At 53.0% G+C, this 25,348-nt stretch overlaps 1 protein-coding gene across 1 annotated transcript in view; it reads right to left on the bottom strand.

Annotated features, from left to right (window-relative positions):
• The window catches only part of DISP3 (dispatched RND transporter family member 3), a 63,837-nt gene extending 38,953 nt beyond the window's left edge, over window positions 1–24,884 (bottom strand). Inside the window, exon 1 of the mRNA XM_074975716.1 lies at window positions 24,772–24,884. The gene's annotated coding sequence lies outside the window, so the exon portion shown is untranslated. The remainder of the gene's footprint in view (window positions 1–24,771) is intronic.
• Window positions 24,885–25,348: the final 464 nt, after the last annotated feature.

Genomic DNA, 25,348 nt, shown 5'->3' with positions numbered 1-25,348 from the left:
CAATTACTCGGTTGTCCTGGTTATGGGGAAAAGGGAACCGCGCAGCACCCCAGTGAGACAAAGAGAAATGGCGACAGAGGCAGAAGGCCAGGACTGGGAGGGAAAGACAATTTCTTTAACAGGCGAGATCTCAATAGACAAAATAATTAAACGTCACATTCACTGCTCCCCACGGGCAAAGCTTCCGGAGCCCAGCTTGGCCTTCTGAGCCTGAATCTGTATTCCTGAAACTTCACAGGGCTGCTCTAGGAGGCAGCTTTCAGCCTCTTCCGTCACCTAAATAAAGTCTCCACAGGGGAGCTTTGTGCCTTCTGCACAGTTTGCAAAGGCATTTGATCAGCTTCCAGCTCAGACAAGCAGCCACAAGGCTGGAGGAACAGCGACCCCAGCCCTGTGCTGGTGAGGTCCAGGGCCCACAGTGGCCTCCTTTTCCCCATGGCCTGCGTAAGTCACGAAGGCTGGTGATGCCCTGTGAAGCCTGTTTGCCTTGTCGCTCCCCTTTCACAAGACAAGGCAAACAGAAGGGAAGCCACATATTCTGACTGGCCTAAATAGGAGACACCCAGTGACAGATTTTTCATACGCGTTGAGACCCCAGCAGCATGGGACATGCCCTGTTGTCATTAACGGGGATGCTTAAAGTCAGGCACATGCTTCAGTACCGTGCTGAATCAGGGCCCAGGTCTGTCTTCAAACCCTGTGCTGGTGTAGCTCTGCACACCTCCCGGGTGTGGTTCACCGTCCCATGTAGTGGCACTGAGACCACGGCCAGAGAAATGAGCCTCCCCTCCAGCCTCAGCCGAGAGCCAGCTGGCTCACAGCTCACGTGGTAGAGACTCATGCACTAACCTCTGGAGGTCCCAGGTCCCACCTGGCAGTGCTACACTGGTGCCACCCATCTGTCCTAGCTGGGTGTTGCCGTGCAGGGTCTCTCCTGGTACTGTGAATAGGCGCTGACTTTTGGTTTTCCCAGTGGGTGCCCCACATCTCCCAGCCCCACACGCCAAACCCTCTGTGGAAAGCCCTTCCCCATAGCCTCTCCCACCCACTGCTCACTACTCTCTGCCCCCTCCTGCTTTAAGGGCAGAGAAGAACAGGGAGCAGGGCTCGGGGCCAGCTACTGAACCAAGGCAGCAACCCCCTGCCAGCCCCTGGGTGCGAAGCTCCCTGCATTTCTCCTCCAGGAGTACTTGGCCCTCTGCGCACTGGCAGAGTTGGCACCCCCAGTGCTGTATTATACATATCAGCAGCGAGGCGTTCATCAATTTTCTTTCTTGGCTCTTTCCCTTGGCTCCAGCTCCTTTGGGAAGAGGCGCACAAGCCCCCAGGCGCTCTGCAGATCCACACGCCATTCACCCGCCCCAGCAGCACGCTGGCGGCCGAGCCGCCGTGCAACGAGGCGAACACAGGTGCATAGGGAGCAAAGGCACAGGAAAGGGTTTGCACCGGATGTTTCTTTCCCACAAAGCCACCATGTCCAATATGTTCACCACTCCCCACGGGTGGCAAATAGAACACTGCGTTGCGGCGGATACAGGGGTGGCCAACCTGGGGCTCTTGGAGCCTTTAAACGCGGCTCCTCCTGAGAGCGACACGCAGCGAGTGCAGTCTCCCCCCTCCACGCGTGTGCCCCACCGCTTGGTGGGAGAAGCACAGGGCGGTGGCAGCTCCGGCAGTGGCCCCTGCAGCCCTGGTGAGTCACCAGCGTTGGATTCCAATGGGGGTGGAGGGCTGGGAGTCCCTGGCTCTGGGGGACGTAAATAATCATCAGTAAAAAAAAAGAGAGAGTCCAGTGGCACAGGCATTTCCGATAATATTAACAAATGGATCTTTGGGGGGTGGGGGCATGCGCCTGGGGGAGGGACAGCTCAGTGGTTTGGGCATGGGCCTCCCAAAGCCAGGCGGGTGGGTTTGATCCTTGAGGGGGCCCTCTGAGTCTGGGGCAAAATAGATTTAAAAAAAAAAAACACAACAAAAAACAAAAAACAGCCGGGATGGTGCTTGGTCCCACCAAAAGGGCAGGGGACTGGACTCAGTGACTTGCCACGGTCCCTTCCAGCTCTATGAGCTGTGTGACTCCCGACACATTACTGACTACGAAATACTTACTGCTATTCTTCTGTTATTTACTCAAGTTTTGTATAATAGAAGGGGGCAAATATGGAAAGACGACAGCCGCCAGTGGGGCCCTCTTTGAATTCCTATTGGACACCGCTGTTTTAAAGGGACCGTCAGCAGCCCTCTGAAGACTCAAGGAGGGCAAGGGGGGCAATCTGCAAGAAGGAAAGCGGACTCATCTCCTAGCCCTTCTGCAAAGGATCAAACATACGCACACTCCTATTTAAGGCCATCTCTTAACCCCATGACCATCTCCATCTTACCTCTGCCCTCACCTCCTGCAGCAGCATGCCCGGAGCCCAGCAGGGAAAGCTTTCGTCCTAGTTAACATCAGCACCACGAGAGATGGAAGAGGCCAGTGAGATGGAAGGTCCTGTCTCCATCAGGCAAAAAGCCCGGTTGGAGGACCTGGAGCTTTCACCCACATGCAACTGCCTCACAAGCAGTGATTGGAAGGGTCTGTAATTACAGACAGAAATAGTATCAGAAAAGAGCAACAGTGTTGCCAAGTCAAACCCTGTTAGAATGAAGTTGTTTTTGGAACCTTAATCCTTTCTCTTTGTCTTCCACACAGTCTTTAACGTCATGGTCAGGTACTTTTGTACCACAGGTTCTCCCCTGGGTCAGTGTACTGGATGGGTGTGGCTCACCCAATGAGCAGTTTTTCCACATGCAGTCCCAGGCAATGTTCCTTCTAATCTTTTCCATCCAGGAGCAGCATATTTGTGTACGTGCTCCAACCTGCGTGAATATGCGCCACCAACAGAAACACAAAGCCTAGCTGTGGGTCAGCCTTTGACTTTCTCCTGAGGGACTGCACAAGTGCACGGCTTCCAGGGAACACTGGGCCCGGCTCTTACTGACACTTATTTGCCCCCTGCATGTTGAGTAGTAACAGAGAGAAAGCCGTGCTAGTCTATATACTATCAAAACAAAAAAGCAGTCCAGTAGCACTTTAAAGACGAACAGAATAATTTATTAGGTGATGAGCTTTCGTGGGACAGACTCACTTCTTCAGACCACAGCCACACCAGAACAGACTCAATATTTAAGGCACAGAGAACCAAAAATAGTTATCAAGGTTGACAAATCAGAAAAATTGTTATCAAGGTGAGCAAATCAGAGAGTAGAGGGGCAGAAGGGGGAGGAGGTGTCAAGAATTAGATAAAGCAAAGTATGTAAAAGAGCCCCTATAATGAGCTAGAAAATTGCCATCCCGGCTCAAACCACAGGTTTCAGGCTACAGCTTGGACGCGCCTTTGCCAATGCACCTGAACCACGTAGGACCAATGGGGGCCTACAGCTGTGATTGCAGATAGACGCAGCGGAGCTGGGAAGTCCAGGGAGAATGGAAGAAAGCTCCATGGAGCATGTGAGAACAGGGATTTCTGGCTGTTATAAAATCTGTGAAAAACGTGGGTAGATTTGCAGAGGGACAGCAAGAGACACACCCCGATGCCAAGCCCCTGCCGGCCAAGTGTCGAGTCACTCCTCCGAAGCGCGAAGGTGTGAGTGCGTCACAGAAAAAGGCGCCAGCATCGGTTTTTTTCCCAGCAGGGGGGAGAAAGGCATTTTTTTTCCTTTTTCACAAGAACAGCTGACTCATTGAGCTGAAATTAAAAAAGAAAAATAAGGATCCGCCTGAGGCAGACACTCAGCATGGAAAATTTCAGCCAACATGATTCAAATCTGGTCAAGTTTGAAAAAAAAAAAAAAACCCCTAAAAGCAGGGTTTTATATCTCCCCATTTATGCACAGGATCAATGGGTCATTCACGGGACTGGGAGGCAGGAGATTTGGTGTTTGCTCCTAGCTCTGCCACAGATCTGCTGTGTGACCCTTGGGCAAGTCACTTCACCTCTACTTGCTGGTCTTGTTTATTTCTGCCTCTGGGCCGCATCTAGCACCAAGGCGCCCTGATCTCCCCTGGAGCCTCTGGGCACTACCCCAGCCCAAAGAATAAAACAAAGAGCAGACTATAATTGCTCCTCAGCCAGATCGTTTTACATCTTTGACGACACCTGCTCTTAAGAAAATTAATTGTGTGTCTTTCTGGGATGATGGGAGTGTTGAAACACAGCCCCCTCAGGCAGCATACAAAAGCCTTTCTGCTGTGCTTCTACCATCTGGTTTAGTGCTAAAGCCCCACTGGCACTCAGTCTTGTGTCACAGAGCATTAGGTCCACCCAGCAGCTGGCTCGGCAGACTTATGTTTGTGGGGCTGGTGCTAGTGCACTGAACATAGCTGCATAGACCTGCAGCAGGCGTGGATGCTCAGGCGAAGCCACACAAGTTCAGACACGGGAGTGATGCTGGGGGGCTGCCACAAGCCGAGCTAACCCAAGCCTTTGTGGACAGGTTGAGAGCCTCCCTCCCAGCAGTGGCATACACCAGCGGGGTGTGACATTTCATAAGGGAGGGCGCAGCCCCATCGGCTGCTGGGTACCTCCGGCTCATCCATCTCTGTAAAAATGTTGCAATACATTATTGGTTTTATGGCTGTGTATTCACATTTATACACTGATGAAGAGCAGATGACAATCTACAGCCTCATTTTCTTACACATACCAGAAGCATTTTTTTCCCCATATGAACAGAACTGAAATTTCCCTCCGTTTGGGTTACATTAGACGGGTTGGGGCCCCAACTAATTGCAGGGACAAAAAGTGGGGCCTGGCATAAAGAGTTTGCTCACCCCTGGTGTAGCCAAACACCTGCAGGCTTCCTCCAAGCAGGGCCATGGAGACAGAGCTCCTGCGCAGCTTAGGACGTAATCAGCTGAGTGACAAAGCTGCTGGGATGGTCTCCCTGTCACCATGCGAAGCACTTGGCCAGCGGTGGTCGGGCCTCGCAGGAATAGGCTTGTTAAGGTTGAGCGGGTTTTGGCGCTCCTTTCTCTGCCCCTCGCACTCCTGCCTTTATAGCCCCACCCACCCTGCGAATGCTGTCCATCATTCGCACAAGGTGAGTTGCTCCAGGACGGCAGCTCACATGGCAAAATCCTCGTTTAAGTCCTGATTCCCCATGCTCCCGCTCCACCCCCGGCCTCAACTAGGTGATGTGCTCTTGTCAGCCCCTCCGGGTCATTTATTATTCCAGCCCACGCTTGCCGGCTCCCCAGCTGACGTCACCATGGGCAGCAACGCCGCTCTTTGCTCAGCTGCCTTCTGCCTGCTGCTATGCTCTGACCTAGCTCCCTGGCACCTGCTTCTCACAGGGCTGGCGAGGGAGCACGGATGAAGGGAGGAGGGCTGTGCATCGGCCTGGCTGCAGCTGCCCTGCAAGAGCATGCTCGTTAGTGCACGGCAACCCTGGGGCTAATCAATACACGCTCAAAGTTCATAGTTGAGACCCTCCCTGTAACCTGACAGTAGGGAGAGCAGCCTCCACCTCCAATGTTCCCTCTTTCCCGCCACCCCCATCTGTGGGTGGAATAAATTTTATGTGCACAAAGGCATGCACAAATGTGCACCACCATAGAAACACAGGCTGCTGGCTGTGGGTGCTCTGCAAATCAGCTGGGCGGACCCTGAAAATCTTCTGGGCAGCCGCCCAAGTGCTCAGTTTACAGAGAACACTGTCCCCCCTCCCACCAATAGAGCAACCACTTGCTTACCAACATGCAGGGCAAAGAGGAAAATCTGTGGGCCTGATCCTTCAGCGGAGGCCGTTGCTTTGCACTACATCACCAGAATCGTCAGCCCTTGTGCTTAACTCAATCCACCGAGGCAAAGATCACAGTAGGGGCCTTTCTGCCAGTCCTCCAGAAATGCCCATGTTCTCCGGCCATGCCTGCATAGGGTGGTGAAGATGGGGTCTGGCCACAGTACCCGCAAGCCAAACCTGGGCCGTGGGCTCCCCCCATTTTCCTTTTCACACGGGAACCCAGCGGTGGAGTAAAGGCACAGTGTCACCGCCCCCCCCCCCGACCCCCGGTTTTACGGCAAGGTTTGGGAAAGCCCCAGCTGCAGTGTCACAGGAACACAGGAGAATGCATCCATGAAAAGCCCAGAGAAAAGGTGGAAAAATGTGACTGCCAAAAAGCTCGGCAAACAGGCGGGGAAGAGAAAGTGATCCGAAACTTCGTTGGTTGAAAAATGCTGATTTTAAAAATCAAATTGTGTGGGGGGGGCGGGCGCAGATCCTCTTATCTGAGCACAACGGAGCGCACCGAGCCCATTTTGTTCTCCTCCTCCCGACCCGCTCCCTGTGCCAGTCGGAGGAAGCCCAGGCGGTACATCACCAAAGACTTCAATTCCACTGGGGGCCAGTCTGTGCTGGGGTTATTTGTACTGGAATATCCACAGCACCGGGCAAATTCCTCCAGCAGGCCTGGTCTACAGGCTGAGCCTCCTGCAGCACGCAGGCAATGCCGCCCCTCTGATGCTGGGACACCACAGTGCAGACTCTCCCTACATGCCGTGAGGAGTTTTTCCTGCTGCGCTAGGTCACTCCCCTCCCCAAGCAGCAGCAGGGAGGTCATGGGAAAACTTGCTTTGTTAATACAGCCGCATCCGCGCCAAGGGTTAGGTTGGCTTAAGAGGGGTGGAAATGCACTGCACCAGTGTGATTCAAGGCTTGCAATGGCACAACGCATTTACACCTCCTGCTACAACAATCCCCCTACAGCCCTCTGAGCCCTCAGCCATTGCCTCATGTGAGCAGCAACCCACCTCCACCACACAAACCAAGGGTTTCCTCTTTCCCTTTGTACAACCTCTTCTCCCTTTGAGCCAGCTCTGCCACTGCCTCGTGGCCGCTGAGCTTCCCTGGGGCAGGCGGCCTGGGAAGACGTTAACTGGGGAGGGAGGCGCTTCTGAGCCACAAGCCTCAGCAATCCCTCATGCCTGACCCAACTGCCCCTCCGGTCCACAGGAAGAGGAGGTCTCCCTTTTCTTGCTGTAGTTGCTGGACACCAGACATGCCAGACTCTGTGGTCAGAGGGAATGGATCCCTGGGCACTTTCCCAGCACTCAACACTAGGGCATTTCCCACCCCGCAATCGCCAAGCGCTTTGCCCAAGGGCAGAGGAGCTGTCCTAGCCATTTTACGGAGGAGGAAGTAGAGGCCCAATGAGGGGGCAGTGTGTTGTTTGAGGACTTATACACCATTCGTGCACTGAACTGCCTCCCCATGACTGTGGCATCTGCGCACCCCACCGTCTTTAATGTAGTCATCCTCACTGTGCTCCGGTGATGTAGGAAAATGCTGATACCCGTGTTTTACAGAGGGGAAACTGAGGTACCAAGCAGCTGAGTCATGCAGGAAGCATGTAGCAGAGCAGGAACCAAACATGGTTTTCCCCAAGTCTGAGGCTGGGGCCTTACTTCCTGGTCCAGCCTTCCACTTGGCTGCCCCAGTAACGTCTGGTGCCCCTGCATTTAGTGTGCATCGCCGGTGTTTCCTTCTGCTGGCTGGTCCACAGAAGACAAGAGCCTCCTACTTCTGCCAGGCAGTGGAGTAACCCCAGGAGCTGAAGTGAGGGTGACTCAGTGCTGATGTCCTGGGGCGGGGGCGGTGGGGGGGGTCACTGGGACAGGGATGTTCTCTTTGGACTCTGGAGGGTTGTGTCCTACATTTAGGTCCTGGCAGTCTAAGCAGCCGCCTGTCCCCTTCGACATGTGTTCAGCCAGCTGCTCCCCTCGCAGGGAAACCAAGCCCCAAATTAGATTAATTAGCGCTGGTTTCTCATCTTCCGAGGCTCGGAGAGAAATCTGGAAGCAGAGGCGGAAAACCCAGAGACTACAGCGCCTTGGCCCCCGCAGTTGTGGCCACGCGCGGGAGGGAGGCAGCGCCATGACTCACCGCACACTTCTCCAGGGACAGGGGTGGAAGGGAAGGAGGCAGAAGATGCTCAAATAGCCCATCTGCAGCTGCCCAGCCCGACAAGGGCTTTGGGCTCCAGCCAGCCATGCAGACGCTCACATTAAGTGCTCCTGCAGCTCAAGGAGCACATCCCGACAGACCATTCCCTGAGACGCCCCTCTGCAAAGAGCTACTCCCCAGCGCCTGGCTGGCTAGAGCCTTGGGGTGGGGCAGGGCCTAGCCTGCTGCGCCCAGGAGGGCCAGGCAGGTAGATGAGAAGGATTACGCTCCCTTTCCATACCCCGCCCCCTCCGCATCCCTGAAACCCGCAAGCATGGTGCTAAGTTTGTGCTGATTCCCAGCAGTACTCAGTCAGATGCTTCCCCCGCTGTGTTTGAAAGGGCGCGGTGGAGAGGGGAAAACAAATCACCTGCGGGGAGCCTGGGTCCTGCAAGAACCACACTGACTCCAGTCTAGGCTGCGACGTGTGATGGTGCAATCCTCCTACCCAGACAGGATGGGGCTTGGCAGATCTGAGCTCACCTGGGATCTCCCTGCTAAACCAGCTCAGCAGCAGCTAGGGATGCTCCCAGCTCCCCTTCCTCACACCCAAAGGGTTACAGGGGAGTCTCCCAAATCCAGCCACAGAGACTTCCCCTAGCACCGACCCGTGTTCCCTGTAAGCAGAGTGCTTGGGCAGCCACCCAGGAGAGATTCACATGCTGCCCAGCTGATTAGCAGAGCGCTCACAGCCAGAGCCTGTGTTTCTAAACAGTGGTGCACATCCGCACATGCCTCAGTGCACATAAGATTATTCTGCCTCTGGATGGAGAAAGATAGAGGGAACATTGGCCCCGACACGATGCAATGACCTACCCCGAAAGGAACGAACGAAGTAGCAGCTGAGGGTATCTGCCTGGGGACCCATCTCACACATGCCCTCAGAGAGCCCTTCATAGGCTGAGATGCCGCTTCCCTTTCTCCTTATTTAAGGCTAGAGGCACACGTCACCATTTTCCACAGGGGCAGCTCATGCAGAGGACTGCAAGCCAAGGCAGACCTGCGTTCTCTTCCCGACTCTGCCACAGGTTCTCACGTGGCCTTGGGCAAGTCACTGAAATGACTATGTGGTAAAATTTCCACCGTCAAGTCTGATGCGCTCATGCCTCTCTTCATTCCAGCCTTCCCATGCTGGCCCCTAGCTGATGTTTGCCCAGGCTGTACAAGGGGAGGACAATTCCTACTGGAGCCGATGGGAACTGTGGATGTCAGGCTGCCGGATTGCCTAGGGCAGCAGAAATCACTGGCACCTGGGACAGAGGAGTGGAATGGACAGAGGCGGCAGCAGCGGGCATGGGAATTCCATGGACTATATGGGGCCAACCTTGGTCTGGTGGAACTCTATTGACTTCACTGGAGTCAGAGGGGGGATGAATTTGTGCCAAAGATTTTAGGTCAGTAGAGAAGTTTTAACCTAGTCAACTAGAAACCCCAGGAGACAAAACAAAGAGAGAGAAGCTTTTCCAGTGGAAAGTCTTCTCTGGTGTACTTTCAATGCCACTCCTAGCCTAGTTCTCAGTTACTGGGGTCTAAACACAGTCCAGTGCTTTACCGTGCAAATTTGCTGACAAACTTGCGAGTCACTATACAGTGACTGTCACAGACGCATTTGCTCCGTGTAGCTGCATCAGATTTATAAGGAGGAAGCTTCTTATCTACAGAATAAGCAATTCCATCAGGCATAAAACGTTTTCTTGCTGCCGTATCATGCTCCCAAGAGGTGCTTTATTGCTGTACGTAATGCTGCAGGGTTTTTATTGAGCTCCATCCCCTAGCGCACAGACACCAGCGACCAAAAAGAAATAGCAACAAAGACAAAATCTGCTGGCCAAGAAACGCACATGGCTCCCCAGAGCTGAGATGTGGGGGTTCGGAGTTAGGGGTGGCAGATCTCAGAACTTCGAATTCACTAGGCTATAAACATAATGGACGTCAACGTGCATGTCAGACTCCAAAGAGACTTCAGCGAAGGGAGTAAAATCAGAATCATGGGACTGGAAGAGACCTCAGAAGGTCATGGAGTCCAACCCCTGCTAAAAGCAGGGTCAATCTCAACTAAATTATCCCACTGAGGGCTTTGTCAAGCCTGGACTTAAACATCTATGGATGGAGATTCCACCACCTCCCTAAGTAACACATTCCAATGCTTCACCACCCTCCTAATCAAATAGTTTTTCCAATATCCAACCTAGACGTCCCACTCCGTAACTTCAGAACTCCCAGAGATCTCTATTTAAATGTAGGTATGGATCTCTGTACAAGTCTGAGGCTAGTTAGAGTACAAGCTACTGCAAAAAAACACAAGGGGTCTGGAGACCCCAGGATCTCTCCTCCACAAGCCCAGTACCAGGGTGTTCTGAGCCTGCAGCAGTGGCAGTAGGCACCATAAAGAGCAGTGTTCTACCTGCTTCAAGCAATTGCTCAAGCTCTATGGGATAATGAACCTGGCTTTCGAAACAAGCTTTGCCCTGGGTTATCCAGGCTCAGAGCCCCATTTAAATGGGGTCCGCTGTTTTATTGAGTCACTTCCATGCTCTTGTGGGCCTGTCCGCCTTTCCATTTCAACTCAGCCAGAAAAAATTGGCTTGGAGATTAAATTCGGCGCACGAGTGTCAAAGCAAGTGCAGGGGGAAGGAAGAGAAGGAGGAGGAGGAGGAGGAGGAGGAGGACGACGACATTTCAAGAAAAGCTGTTTGGGTTGGTTTTGATTTGCAAGCAGAGTGAGGCTTGCACTTTGCTTTGCTTCTCTCAGAGGCCTTTTAAACCCCCTCCCTCTCCACCCCCGCCGCTATTGCAGCCCCTTCTTCCCAGGGAGGTTGTCTGATTTGTTTCAATGAAGAGAACAAAACCATAATCCTTTGATTCAGGGATGTGGGGGCTGCATGTGTAAGTAAGGGGAAGAATCAGGGTTTGTCACAAACTCTCTCCATAGATTCTAAACCAGCATGAAAAAGCCGATCGCTTCCAGCGCCTGGTTATGACTGACAAGGGCTAACTTGCCAGTACGTCCAGATCCCTCCCAGAGCAGCTGACACATCGCATTTCTGTATCATAGCCTCTTTTACCAGAGACTGGGCAAACCTTGCAACCCCCCCAGCAACCCCCTGGGGAGGTTGGGGTGATTACACCCAAGTGTGAATGAAGACACTAAGGAGTAATCTGATGAGGTTCAATAGGGACAAGTGCAGAATCCTGCACTTGGGACGGAAGAATCCCAAGCATTGTTTCAGGCTGGGGACTGACTGGCTAAAGAGCAGTGCAGCAGAAAGAGGATCTGGGGATTACAGGGGATGAGAGGCTGGAAATGAGCCAGTGCGCCCTTGTAGCCCAGAAGGCTAATGGCATACGGGGCTGCACTAGGAGGAGCATTTCCAGCAGCTCTAGAGACATTACTATTCTCCTCTATTCATCACTGGTGAGGCCACATCTGGAGTATTGCTTCCAGTTCAGTACAGAAAGGATGTGGATGCACTCGAACGGGTCCAGTGGAGGGCAACAACAACAAAAAAAAAAAAAAAATAAGGAGGCTGGAGTCTCTCCTCATAGCTCGTGTGCCGAGAGATTTGGGCTCATTTAGTTTGCAGAAGAGAAGATTGAGGGCCGAGTTGATAGCAGCCTCCAATTTCCTGAAGGAGGGCACTAATGAGGCTGGAGAGAGGCTGGTCTCAGTCGTAACAGATAGCAAAACCAGGAGTAATGGTCTCAAGTTAGGGGGGAGATGTAGGTTGGATATTAGGAAAACCTATTTCACTGGAAGGGTGATGAAGCACTGGAATGAGTTATCGACACGGGGGTGGCATCTCCAGTCCTAGAGGTTTTTAAGTCCCAGCTTGACAAGGTCCTTGCTGGAATGATTCAGTTGGGGTTGATCCTGCTTTGGGCAGGAGGTTGGACATGACCACCTCCTGAGGTCCCTTCCAGACCTAGGGCTCTAGGACTTGCTCCTGCTCTCCCTGAATTCAGCCAAAGTGTCCATCAACTTTAATGAGGACAAGCTGAGGCCCAGCAGATGATGGCTAAAACCATCAAGGAGCCCCAGATCCCAACAGCCTCTATTTTAGGGTTCCCAGCTCAGGATCGCATGACTGATTTGCAAAAGCGATGCTGCTCATTGCTCCTGTAAAGGGAAGCCCAAGAGGAGGCATCCAAAGATGGGTGGCCCATTTTTGATCTACTGACCTACACAGTGATGGGCCACCTAGGCTAGCGAGGGGCCACAAAAGTGGCCCTGCTTCATTTCAGTGGGCTGCAAGATTGTCGTAACCAAGATGGTCACCGGGATAAGGTAGATTTGCTAAGTGCACTTGCTGCCTAGAATTTCCAGGGTGTGCCAACCGAGCCATAGAGCACTTGGATTGGATGCAGAGGGAGCTCACAGCTCCCACAATCCCTGTTGTGTGCAATCAGCATGTACCTCTCTTCACATGCCCTGGCTTTACATGTGTGTCACTTTAGTCATACAGTAGAAAAAAAAATTACGTGGATGACAACCAGCAGAATTTGGCAACCTTGGACAGGGGCAAGAGTAAACAGAATGTCTCATGGGCCACGCTTAAAACCCTGATGGGCCACAAGCATTCCATGGGCTGCAGTTTGCACACCACTGACCTGTGTGACCTGGTGGTATATTCTAACCAGAATTCAGGAGACCGGACACCCCCAGCAGCAGAGAGTAAAGCAGTAATTAGGGAAACCACAGGATGCAGAGACTCAGTGTTCCCTGTAAGATGTGCACTTCTGCAGCCACTTGCTGCCCGGCTGATCAGCAGAACACACAGAGTTGCCTTTCGCTTTGTAGTGGTGGTGCACATCCACACATGCCCCATGGCACATAAAGATTTGTTCCACACTTGGATGGGAAAATATCCGCACACGGATGGAAAAAGTTAGAGAGAACATTGCCAAGGCCCAAAAATTCTTCTCTGCTGTCACTGCACAAACCTAAGGCCTTTTTGGTACTGTCAGAGAGGAGCTGGCATGTCTCCTGCTGCATATTTTTGTAGCTAGACTGTGAAACAAACAGCACATTGGACCAAATGATCCTTGGACTGAAAGTGCCATGGAAATGTCATTTATTAAATTCATGGTTGGCCTAACCAGGTGCAACTCCATTAGAGTCAGTGGAGCTGTGCCCACTTGTGCCAGTATCCAAGCTAGGCTGTAGCATGGCAAGAAACTTCCACTGAGAGGGAGAGAGAAAATAGAAGAGAAAGAGAAAAGCCCCCACAAAGGACACAACTCAGTCACATGATGCTGGGAAACACGTCTGACCACTCCACAGCCATCGCTATGGCTGATAAACTAGTGTGCCCTCTTATTGTTCCCATCCATGGGCAGAATAAATTTTGTTTTGTGCACCAAGATGTGTGGATGTGCAACACCAATAGACACACATGCTGGTGGCTGTAGGTGCTAATCAGCTGAGAGGCCCCTGCATCTCTCCTGGGAGGATGCCCAAGTGCTCAGCTTACAGGCAATGCTGCTCGTAACCCCGATGGACGTCCTGGCTAGGAGGGGCATCCACTCAAAGAGAACACCCAGGTGCAGAGAACAATTGAGCATCCCACCTCTCTGCATCTGTGCGGAACCTTGCTGGGCAGCCTGGGATCAGCCAGCATTCCCTCTCCTGGAGGCTGTGAGAGACACAAGGGCCTGGGCCCTGCTGCAGTGGCCATGTAACCAGTCAGGAGGAAGCCAAGGCACAGGTTGGTCCTGATTCTGATGGCAAGGTCCTGTGAGCAGTCCTCTCACTCCCATGTATGCAGTGCAGTGTGATGTGGTTCAGGACCACCCTCCTCCCTTAGTGGCACTGAGCACTTTGCAAACAATGGAGCTGATTAATCCTCACTAGCAAAACTCACCATCAGCCCCCTTTGCAGGCCAGGAAGGAGACTTGGGCAGGGTCAGTCAGAAGAACTGGGATCTGAACTCCACAGCCAAGGAAGAGTTCAGACGGGGCTCATGTCCCAGCTACGTAAGTGCCTGGTGAAGAGCTGCTGAGAAGGAAGACATCCCTGAAAACCAGTACAGTAAACCCTCGAAATACGTGGCTTCAGGTTGCACATGACTCACTTTAATGCAAGTTCAGCGCAACTTGAAGCTGCTCTACAGATGTCAGCCTGCCTAGTCGCCCATAGCTTGCCTTGCTGCCTGCAGCTAAGAGCCTTTCTCCCTGCCTCCTCGCAGTGGCACCACTGTCAGGCTGACAGCTGCGGGTGGGCGAAGGCAGAGAGCACCAGCCAGGAAGCTGACCAGCCCTGGGGGCCTGGTCATTTTCACAGCTCCTGCAAACCCAAAGGAGTCAGGAACCAGTTTCTCTCCCCCTGCCCGACTTACACGAAAATGTGAGTTACCTGGGGGTTGTTGGAACACAACCCCCACATAACTTGAGGGATTACTGTGCTCAGGATTCTGCTACACAGCAAAGCAAAGGCTGGCTTCTGAGCTCACACTCCACCACATAAACCCAGAGTGACTCCACAGACATCACCCCATCTGCACTGGAGTGAGCGAGACCAGTGTCCAGCCCCAGCTGCAGTAACCTCCAAGCTCCAGAGTGCAGAGTGTGTGAATAAATGATTCTCACCTCTGACTCCCCAGCAAGAGGCAGCCGCTACTTCCAGCTATCACAAGGGGCGATTGTTGGAGCCTCTCTTCATCCCCTGCTCACGCAGCCGGCGCCCCACCTCCACAGTGGCTATGGAACGTGAACTGCCTTCATTTCGGCAGGAATGTTCTCTATTAACAAGGTTTGGCAGAGATCAGAAATGAACAGTGCCAGCTCACGAGTTGGATGCCTTCAGGCAGATGGTAGGGAAAATATTCCAGCCTCACTTTCTGCCCCCACCTCCTCTCCCAGCAAACACAAAACTCCAGACAAGGATAAAGCGGCAGAGGTCCAATCCTGATTCTAGTGTCCAGCATCAAATATAGGTCCAGGTCGCCAGGGCCCAGACATGCACATCCTGCTCTGAGCTCTGGTCCCAGAAAACCCTGACTCCCTCGGCTCTCTCCAGGCCTCTGGGCTGATCCCAAGGACACAGGACATGTGGAGGTCTTTGCTGCTAGTCTCAGGAAGGAAGACAAGGATGCAATGCTGCTCCCATTAGAGGCTGGGGATGGTGCCAATGACAGGAGGATGGGATCCTACATTTCAGGGAGGAAGGGAAATCAGGCAGCATCCAGATTAATACATTATACTATGTGCAGCTCTCAATAATGCCAGCAGGACTCGGATATGAGCTAACCCCTGAAGAGGGGGGAGGCTGCACAGCATGCTCAGCTTCCAGCAAACTTCAAAGCTGCCATGGACTCAGGTGGTCATGGCAGGTGTGGGTCTGACCCTGCTCCCATCCAGTCAGTTGCAGCTTGGCTGCGGACATCAGTGAAGGCAGGTGGGGCTCCCGGAACCACATCCCACTCTGTCCTCTAAGGCGCTGAGCAGCCAGCTCCCCATGACGTCAAGATGAATTGGGAGCACTCAGCCCACAGGGATCAAGTCATTGTTCTCCCTTAATCAGGAGTCTCCCGGATCAGGAAGGCACAAACACCAGACAAAGATGTTTAAACTCTAACTCTGCTGCTGTCCCCATTCACTCCAAAGACCCTATGGAAAATAAAGCCAGTCCAGGTGCCTTCGTAGGCAGAAGCGGAGGCTGGTGAGCGCAATATAAATAGCTCATATTCAGCAATAACCAGAGCCCCGCTGACTGTCATCTTCCCACCCTGTGTAACGCTAGCCAGCTGGCTGGCCACTCACACCCACCCAAGGACCAAATTAATATCACAATAGGAAAGCTGGATGTTTCTACAGAACGGGGCCAGAAACGAAGCGAGGCTCAACTCTTTCCTCTCTGATGAGCAACAAGTCACAAAGCCACAGCTGTCTATGCGGCACAGAAGTCAGAGTCGTCCTACCAGTCCCTTTTTGGGAAGAAAGCCGTGGTACCGATTTATTCTGCCAGTTCCCAGAATAGCACCCTCCCATGCCAGCGGCAAAGCCGGAAACCCAGAACCACAACGCCATGCCAGCCACCTGTTCTCCAAGCCCATTGACAGCCCCTTCAAGGGTGAGCTTCCTACATCTGATCTATGGGAGAATCGAGAACTCACCAACCCAAAAGACACTGCAGCAGTATTAGGCAGAGCCACCCCTATAGCCTGTCCCTCCTCCAAGACAAGTAAACCAGCTGTGCTACCGACAGGTGCTTCTTCTCCCCATCCCAGTGATCCCTGTAAGCTGTTATTGGGGGTGGCCACCCAGGAGAGATTCAGGAGCCACCCAGTTAGCGCACCCACAGACACTCACAGCTAGCCGCATGCGTTGCTACGGGAGGTGAACATCTGCACATGCCTTTGTGCACCTAACAAAATTTATTCCACGCGTGAATGTAAAAAAAAAAATTCAAGGGAGCACTGACCGATTCCTGCACCAAAAAAAAGCAACTGATTCCCCATCGCCTGCCCCTCCATTCATCTTCCCACGCTGTGGGATGCTGCTCTCACAAGTGACATGAATGTGCTGGGTCTCTGTCACAAGCCTGGTAGACAGATATCCAAGCAGTTGTGCTACACTGTAGAGTGTCAGTCTCTGGCCCTTTGCTTTCCACCCTGACCACCAGGAAACACAGGGACGAACCCTGACCCCATTAAGCTCTGCTGGGGGGCAGAAAAAAAAAAAGAGACGTCACCCACAGTTCAGCCAGATAGTGGCCCAAAATCATCATAATTCCCCTACGGGGCCTGCTGCACGTGCGTCACCAATACTGCTGCCGCAGAGACTGTGGGGCATAGGCCAAAACAGGTCATTGTTCACAGGGGATAAAAGACCTTGGATGTACCTCAGCTGGGAACCTGCTCAGCTACCTTCAGTAGCACAGCCTATGCCAGCCACAGAAGGGTTCCGGTTAATGGAACCGTTGCACAGCTTTTGAGCTAACCACCCCTGCTGCCACCGGCTACCTGAAGAGTGCTGGTACATGGCCTGAAACAGGGCCCAGGAAGGAATGGACCAGGGACTCCAAGCCTAATGGACACCATAGGGCTCAAGGATTTCTGTGCCCCTCCAGGGCTGAAGGGAAGCCTGAATGGGTCACAGAATAGTATTCAGAGAGGGAAGAGCCCCTTGGACACCACCCCCCAGACTACACAACCCCACTGAAACCCATAGCAAAACTAACCTCTGTGAGAACAGGAAGAGGCTCAGACAAGACGTAGCAGACATCAGCCTTGCATTAGGAATGGAGTCCTGTTGCAGAATACCTCATCGCCTTCCAGGGAAGACATCTGTGCAAGTGCAACTAAACAATCCACCCACCGAGCGTCACAGCCCTCCACAGTCTTTTCTCAGGCCTGGGTATTGGAATCAATGGGAGCTATGTCTACACTAGCCCAGAAGATCAACCCAATCTTCCAGGGCTTGATTTCACACCTATGGTAGGGACACAAAAATCGAGCTCTCAGGGGTCACAGTCAAGCTCTGTACTTCTCGCGAGACATGAGGAGTAAGGGATGTCTAGAGGAGAAACTCTCCCCGCAGTCAAGTAAGCCGAGCACAGATGGGCTGATTATAGCTACGCAATTTCTGGAGCTAGAATTGCTTATCTGCAGTCAACTTACTTTGCATAGGGTAGACATAGCCTCACTGTATTTTCTCACTTTCTCAAGCAGTTCCAAACGCAGAGAGCTCAAGGACCCTGGAAGTGTCTATGGGGCTCATCTGAGTGTTCACCTACACTTTCCAGAAGATCAGTGCAGCAGTGGTTCGATTTAGCGAGGCCACAACAAATCAAACCGTCAGGGCTCCACCGTTGACCCTGGTACCTCTCGCAGTCTTGAGGCGTCTGGGAAGTTAATGGGGAGAGTTTCTCCCATCAACCTCCTGCTGTGGGGACAGCAGACTAAATCTGTTTCCAATAAGTCAACTCCAGCTATGCAATCCACGTATCTTAAAATTGATTTTTTTTGTTGTAGTGTAGACCTTGCCTCAAAACACATCTCGTCAACCAGCCCAACAGCAGATTCTAGCACCTGTTGAGTGCAAGACAAGTCCAGGGACTGGACAGCTCAGATGTTATAATATACTCAGCAATAAGACAGTGGAGATTTGTTAAACAAGTAAAAGAATATTGGGAGGCCAACCCTGTCCAAAGAGGGAACCCCTTTCTAAAGAGTTGGCTGTTGCAGTCAGGTAGGAGCTCATAAACGTTTCACTACCTAGGTGTCTACATCTGGGGGGCCCTGATTTAATGAACAGAAAATAGTCTAACAACTAGTCTGGTCTTCCAGATCCTTTTCCAAACCCCACTAGGCTCCATATGTGTGATTCCACTGGCTTTTATAATGAGTGGTATTAAATCTTTGAACCTTTCTAGTCCAGCACCCTTGGAACCTGATCAGTGCCAAACCAGAGCATTTGCCATACCACAGGAGGTCAACATTGTCTAGCAGCATTGCCCATACTTCCACTGCGTACTGGGCTCTTAGAAGACATTAAGGGGTAAATCAGAGCTAACTAACTAACAGCACAGAACAGAGAGCCAGGACTGGTGACTGTAAACAAACTTGATGGGACTATGGGACACTTGGCCACACCCATGACATGCCAGACCAAAGAAGTTGCCAGACCAGAGGGTGCTGGACTGGAGGAGTTCAACCTGTATTGCAGAGCCAACACACCCCACCCAAGGATAGACTCCCAGTGTGCTGCCAGGCCCTGCACACTACCAAAACAGGTTCTGTTTTCAGAGTTGAAGGAAGGACAGAGGAGCACTGGGGGACAGGGGATGTGGTTTAAGGACGTGCTGAAGGCGCACATGAAAAAGTGCCACATCGGTGTCGACGCCTGGGACAACCTTGCCCAGGACCGTCCCCAGTGGAGAGCAGTAACCTGCGAGGGGGTGGCACAGTCTGAGAGGTCCCTGCACAGTGCAGACACAGAGAGCCAGAGAAGAGGAAAAGAGCAGCAAAAACTGCTGTGTGGCCCTCCGACAGGTAGTGACACCTGCCCCTGCTGTGGTCAGATCTGCAGTTCCAGAATTGGGCTGATCAACCATCAACGGACTCATAAATAGGAGGGTGACATGAAGACTTCCTACTCTTTATCAAGTGGCTGCCAAGGAGAAGGAGCCACACACAGTAAGAGACAGTCCCTCGGCCAATGAGTTCACAAACTGCTAGGCTTCAGAAGAGTCACCGACCTTGTATTACTTAAAGGGGAGGAATGTACATGTTTTAGGCCCCAGTGCAACAAAGCACCGAAGCACATGCTTGAATCCAGTCTGATTCATTCACATACTTTACTTCGAGCTCCGAGCAGGTACCTAAAATTAAGCATACATTTAAATGCTTTGCTGGACTGGGATGGAATACAAGATCTGTGACAAAAATCCATCATTGAAAGAATATGGAGCTAAAAAGGTATCATGTTATTCTGAGACACCTACTAATTCAGTCTCTCAAAGTCTTACAATCTCCGGTGTCTGGAGTGAGAATCGGATCTGCTTTTCCTCTCCAGGAGAGGTTTTTAACTCCTCAAAGGGATGCTCCCAAGGACTAGACTGCTTCTATTTTTGTCACCAGTTTAGCATCTTTATTTCTTCCCCTCCCACAGAAGAGGCCCTGCAGATCCGACACAGCCACAATTAGAGATCTGCGGCTTGTTTTGACAGATTATTTTTAAAAGTGCTGTATTCCCTTCTCCCCCCTTCTGATGCAGCGTCTAGTTACTCATCTGTCTGTATGGACTATTCTACCTGACCGTGTGTGTGATGCGGAGCTCTCACAAGAGCTGCCCTCATGGGGCAGCAAAGGCACATGAATGACAGCACCACATACTGTATATACCGTTATCGATGCCCTTACAGTAACCGGCATTCCCTGGGTCAGAAAGGTAAGGGAGCCACAGCGGGAACTGTAGGCTGGAGGACTCCAAGCCCATGCTTGACAGATTCTCGATCAGGGCTGCAGAACCAAGCTCAGCTCCAACAGAAATCAACAGAAGGGAACAGAATTCAGTGGTAGCTAGACTGAGCTTTTAGCACCCGCCAGCACTGTAATGAGCGCGGAGCAAGAGGGGCACTCGCCCTGGGTGCAGCTCCGGCCTGTGCGGGCAGCTTCCAGGAGCTAAGTGGTTATCCCCTCTCCTGTGCTGCAGGGCTCTGTCCCCAGGGAAGAGGCAGGGGCTGGGCTGCTCAGCACTTGGGGCTGTGCTTCCCAGTCCCACACTGCTGCTACTGCCATGTGCATCAGAAGCCCGAGCTGAGCCACAGCTGCTCCCCACAGGGTGTGTGTGCAGACAATGCAGGTGGGGAGAGCCCTTCACCAGCAACAGGCTGGGCCTGTCAGGGGGCTGGATCCAGCGCTGGGCAGCCCCAGGCTCCACCTACCCCAGTTCTGTAGCTGCAGCCTGCAGATGAAGTGAGAGAGCCCTGGGCAAAGGGCTGGGCTAAGCAGTGGCACCATCTGCTGCAGTGCAGGGCAGAAAGGTGACAGGGATGCAGGTAGAACTGACAGCAATCACGGGATGCATAAAAATAATCACTAGAGACATTTTTTAATTTGGGGGAGGGGGATACATAAACAATATGTGGTCCTGGATGCCAAAATATCTAGTAATGGCACTGGTGCTCACACAGTTATCTTCATGTCCTTCCTGTCGTTAATTTAGAGCCAGGTTCTGCCATGTAAGGGGGGCAGAATCTGGCCTTTGGAAAAGATGCTCATGAGGATTGTGACCAGATGGGGAGAATTCACCTGGTGTTCAACTCTGGAAAGATGAATGAATTCATACATCTACACACAAAATAAATAGAGACAAGAAGCAAATGGGCCCAATCCCAAGATCCACAACTCCCACAGTCTCTTCTGTACGTCAAGCCAGCAATGGTGTCAGATTCTGTACAGCTGGGGATGCCATACAGATCTCTCTCACTCAAACCTGGCTGGCCAGTGTTCTGAAAATATCTTAAAGGATTACTAGAAAAACACACAGAAGAGAGGAGCCTGTTACCGAGTACCTTTCGTACCCAGTCCTGTATCTATAGTTAAAGGCTTTTAAACAAACAACGGATAATAAAATAAGCCCATAAAGCACATGAAAGGAGAATCATACGCTCTGCACAGAGAAACAAAATAGTTTGATTTTTTTAAATGAATTAAACTGTTGAGTTCTAATTTATGTCATTGCTTGATAAGATTAGAGGATTATACCAACTCTACGTTAAATGCTCCCTGCTCAGAGAGCCATGCCAGGGCTTATCGTGCGTTAGCACGTACTGAGATCGCAGCAACATCAGTCAGAGACTTGGGACTCGGTGTACAAACGGCTCCAACATCAGAAATAAGAATCACGGCTTATCCAGATATTCCACAGGCAGCCAGGGCAAGGAGTACAATCCCTCGCCAGTTTCAGGGATGCTTATTCACTGGGAGCTTGTACACAAGAGGGTTTTGGATAAGCAGTGGGCTTTTCATCTTGGATGACTGGCATCATGAGAGGATTTTGGAGGAGAGGAAGCAGGGAAGGGGGTTGAGCTCACTGACATGCTCCCACACCCTCTCCCCCAATTTACACCCACAAAATGGACATCCTTACATAATCTCTCCCATTACCACACATCCCAGCCCTACTCCCATATGCTTGCCTCATGCAAAGCATTAAACGGAACACCCAGCCTTTCTGATCTGCAGGCAACGAACGCTAAACACCCATCTGTTCAGAGTTCTCTCCTCACTGATCCTCTCCTCTCACCTGCCTCATGGGGTTGTGGTACTTAATGTTCCTGCAGCAGGAGAACTTTGCACGGACCAACCACAGGCGTACAAAGGAGCATGTGATTTTTGTTGTGTGGCAAAAGCATTTCCTTAGGTAACAAAACCTGGGACCAGTTCTAGACAAACCAAGTAGAGGCTCTGTCTGGGTTAATCACTCATTTAATGCCACACTACTCAAAACATTAAATCTAGCTCTGCGGCGTCCAACACCCTAGCCACAAGAGGCTATTTGGCCCATTGAGTGTGGCTAGTTGGCTTGAATGATAAATATATTTTCTGAATAACAGGGTTAGTTTGCTATAGCCGTAGACACGATAGTGAACTGGCTGGACACCATGGACTACATGCTCAGGGTTTCCTGCCCTTACTCAGCATGAGCAGGGCCTTAGCACACTCAGATCAAAGGCACCAGTCACTGTAGGGAGGAATGGCAGATGCAGCCCACAGAGCTGGGACTCCCTAGAGTGTAATGAGTGCCCTCAGTTTTGTTACACCAAGGATGAATTTGGCCCCACCTACAGCAGAAACAAAATTATATTTTTGGTTGCGGTTCATACCTGGAATAACATGGGCATTATTTCCCGGTCTCCAGTGAAGACAGCACATCCTGTGCCATCCAATATTGCTTTGGGTCATTTGTCCCTTCACTTTGCCCAGTGTGAATCTTGGGGAAACAGTAAAAAAAAATCACTGCTGTCTAGTTTCCCCTTGAATGATTTTTCTATTAGCAAGAATTGCCCCCCCCAGTGAAGCGTTCCTCTCCCAGGAACAGCAATCTTTGCGGGGGGGGGGGGGGGGGGGGGGCACGACAGATGTGGGGCAGGGAGAGAAATCACTGAAAAGACCAATTCCATCTGCTGTCTCTCTGACAACCCCACATCTGTATTATTCCAGGCTCTGGGCCTACCGGTTTATAAGCCTAAAGAGAGGGCCTCAGCAAGGGGCTAAAGAGACTGCCTTGCAGATTCTAACCTCTGAAGACGTTCGGAGTATGATAAAAGAAATCCAGCTATTGAAACATCTTCCCACAACACAGTTACTGTGTTGCTAGGTTTCCCATCCACACGCAGCCTAAAAAGGCAAGCAAAGAGCAAAAGAGACACTGCCGCTGCAGAGAGCTTCATCTGTGCTTGATGGGGGGGGCTGGGAGGAGGGATGCGTGGGATGGAGGGGTCTGGACTAAAGTTTGGGGTCATAAGAAAGAGCAGAACCAAGTTCCAAATGCTAATCCCAATTTTGGTTAAACCTTTTTTTTTCCTCTCTTTTTTTCCTGAGTGGTAAAGACAGGGGTGTGTGTGTGTGTGTGTGTGTGTGTGTGTGTGTGTGTGTGTGTGTGTGTGTGTGTGTGTGTGTGTGTGTGTGTGTGTGTGTGTGTGTGTGTGTGTGTGTGTGTGTGTGTGTGTGTTCTTTTATCTGCAGCATGCTCAGATTCAAGCACAATAGCAGCAAATTGGTAGAATTATTCCCCTAACACACACCTACTCACCCTATTTCACTGATCTTGCGTTCTCCAGATTCAAAACCAGGCATGCAACGGCTTGGTTTTAAAAAGCTCTTATTTGCTGGTATATTACATTAAACCCTAACAGACTGGGTTCAGCTGTCAAGACAGTATCCCAGTAATTGCAGAAGCACAAGCAACATAATTGACATGCTACTGCCGGGAGCAGTACAAAGATAGCTTTGTGCGGGCAATAAATGGAACAGGACAGAGCCAGAGCTCAGTGCAGGGCATATGTAGCATCCTGCAGCTGTCCTAATGGAGCATTTTCTCTCTCATTCTCTTATGCCCCTCATTCACTAGAAACTGCTTCCCTAGGCATGCTAGGGGCAGATTTTCAGAAGAGCCCAACTCCAAGCAGCTCCCTTTGTTTTCTGTGGATGCCTGGCACTTTGGGTCGCTCCTCGCTCTTTAATAACAAACAGTAAATTCCTGGGAGCAGCTGCTTTCTCTGCCCTGTCTGTGCGGCACCTAGCACCGTGGGATCTGGTCCACGACTCAGGCTCCCAGGAGCTACAGCAAAGCAAACAATGCACAACTGGCACCAACAACTGGTCTAGCTCCGGGGGCAACATGAAGATGCAGACAAAGCCGGTCTCTTGGGTTGTGGACACACCACAGTCAGCCCAAGGTCAGCAGAACCCACCTTGCCAGACCTGTGTTTGTTATCACAGGACTTGGGCCTCTATGCTGGCGTGGGAAGTGTCAAACTCCGGATCCCCCCGCCCCAGAGCTCCAGCCTCTGCACTGCCTTATGCAGGTGAGAGTCCAGCCACCCACAGCCCACATGTCCCACTCGCTCCTGGTCACCCTGGGGTGCTGGGAAACTGCACTCTCCACCCAGCTGGGGAGGCCAGCAGAGGTCAGCCCCGTTGCGGGACTTGCCTCTCCCCTGCAAAGCACCAGGGCTTGCACCTGGCCTCAGGCTCGGGCCCTCCAGCCTCGTGGTCCTGAGGCCCAGCCTAGGCTGGCGGGACTCGTGGGTTCAAACCCGGGGCTCACACCGCAGCGCGCCCGGGTCCTGATCTCCCTTCGGGTTAACGCTCCCGCCCAGTGACCCACGGCGCTCCTGCGGGCTCCGGGGCAGGACCTGTCCGGGCTGCGCCTCAGGAACGGCCGGGCACGGCGGGACCCAGCACCTGCACCAAGCCGCCGCGCAGCTGGGACGCGGCGCCGCTCCGCCTGGAGCCCACGGAGGGGTCCCCAGCGCACGGGGAGCGCGCCCAAGCCCCCGCCCTGGGAAAGTCTCCTCTGGGGCGCTGGGGAGCGGATCCTGCAGCCCCAGCGGGCAGGGAGGCCGGTGGCCCGGAGGGACCTAACGGCTCCACCGGGGCTTGGAGCCGGGACACCCGATCGGGCACACCTGGGTCCCGAGCCCCTGGCACCGCCGCACCCCCGGTGCCAGAGCTGCGGCCGCGCCCCCTCTGCCGCCCTGCCCAGCCCCTCACCCCCGGCTGCTGCACCCTCTGGCCGGCCTCCGTCCCTCCCCGTGCGCGGCGGGGCGCAGCGCTTACCTGGGCCCGGCAGACGCCCGGGCCGGGGGGATGGAGCTCTTCTCACCGGGCACCTGGAGCGCTGAGCTGCCCGGGGACCCCGCCTCCCCTTGCTGCCGCGGGACCGGAGCGCGGGCTCCCCACCGCCTCCTCGGGCACCAGGAACGCAGCGCCCCGCTGGGAGCCCGGAGCGCCCGGCTTCGTCGTCGCCGCCACCCAGTCCGCAGCGCCGCCCCCCGGAGCGCACCGGCCACCGCAGCCTCCCCAGCCCGGAGCGTCTCCCAGCAGCCGGCGGCCGCCGCAGCCTTTTATTGCCGCCCCGCTTTGTTTTGGTCTCGGCTCGTACCATCGCGCGCCGGGCTGCCGGGGGGAGAGCAGCCCGCAGCCCCCGCGCGCCCCCCCCCCCCCAACTCTGCCCGCGGCTGTGGCGCGCCCGGGTACCTCCCTGGCCGGCCGCGGCCCGCGTGCGCCGCGCCTAAGGCGCCTGTGCCCTGGCCCGGCCTTGCTCTCCCCCTGCCGGGACGGCGGCATTGGTTCAGCCGAGCTATATATCCTGCCGGCAGAGCTTGGTGCGCGCCACTCGTGAGCTGCGGGTGGA

This window comes from Carettochelys insculpta, chromosome 23, assembly GCF_033958435.1.
Source record: "Carettochelys insculpta isolate YL-2023 chromosome 23, ASM3395843v1, whole genome shotgun sequence".
In the NCBI taxonomy this organism is placed as follows: Eukaryota; Metazoa; Chordata; order Testudines; family Carettochelyidae; genus Carettochelys; species Carettochelys insculpta.
This window is presented reverse-complemented; position numbering and strand designations above follow the sequence as displayed.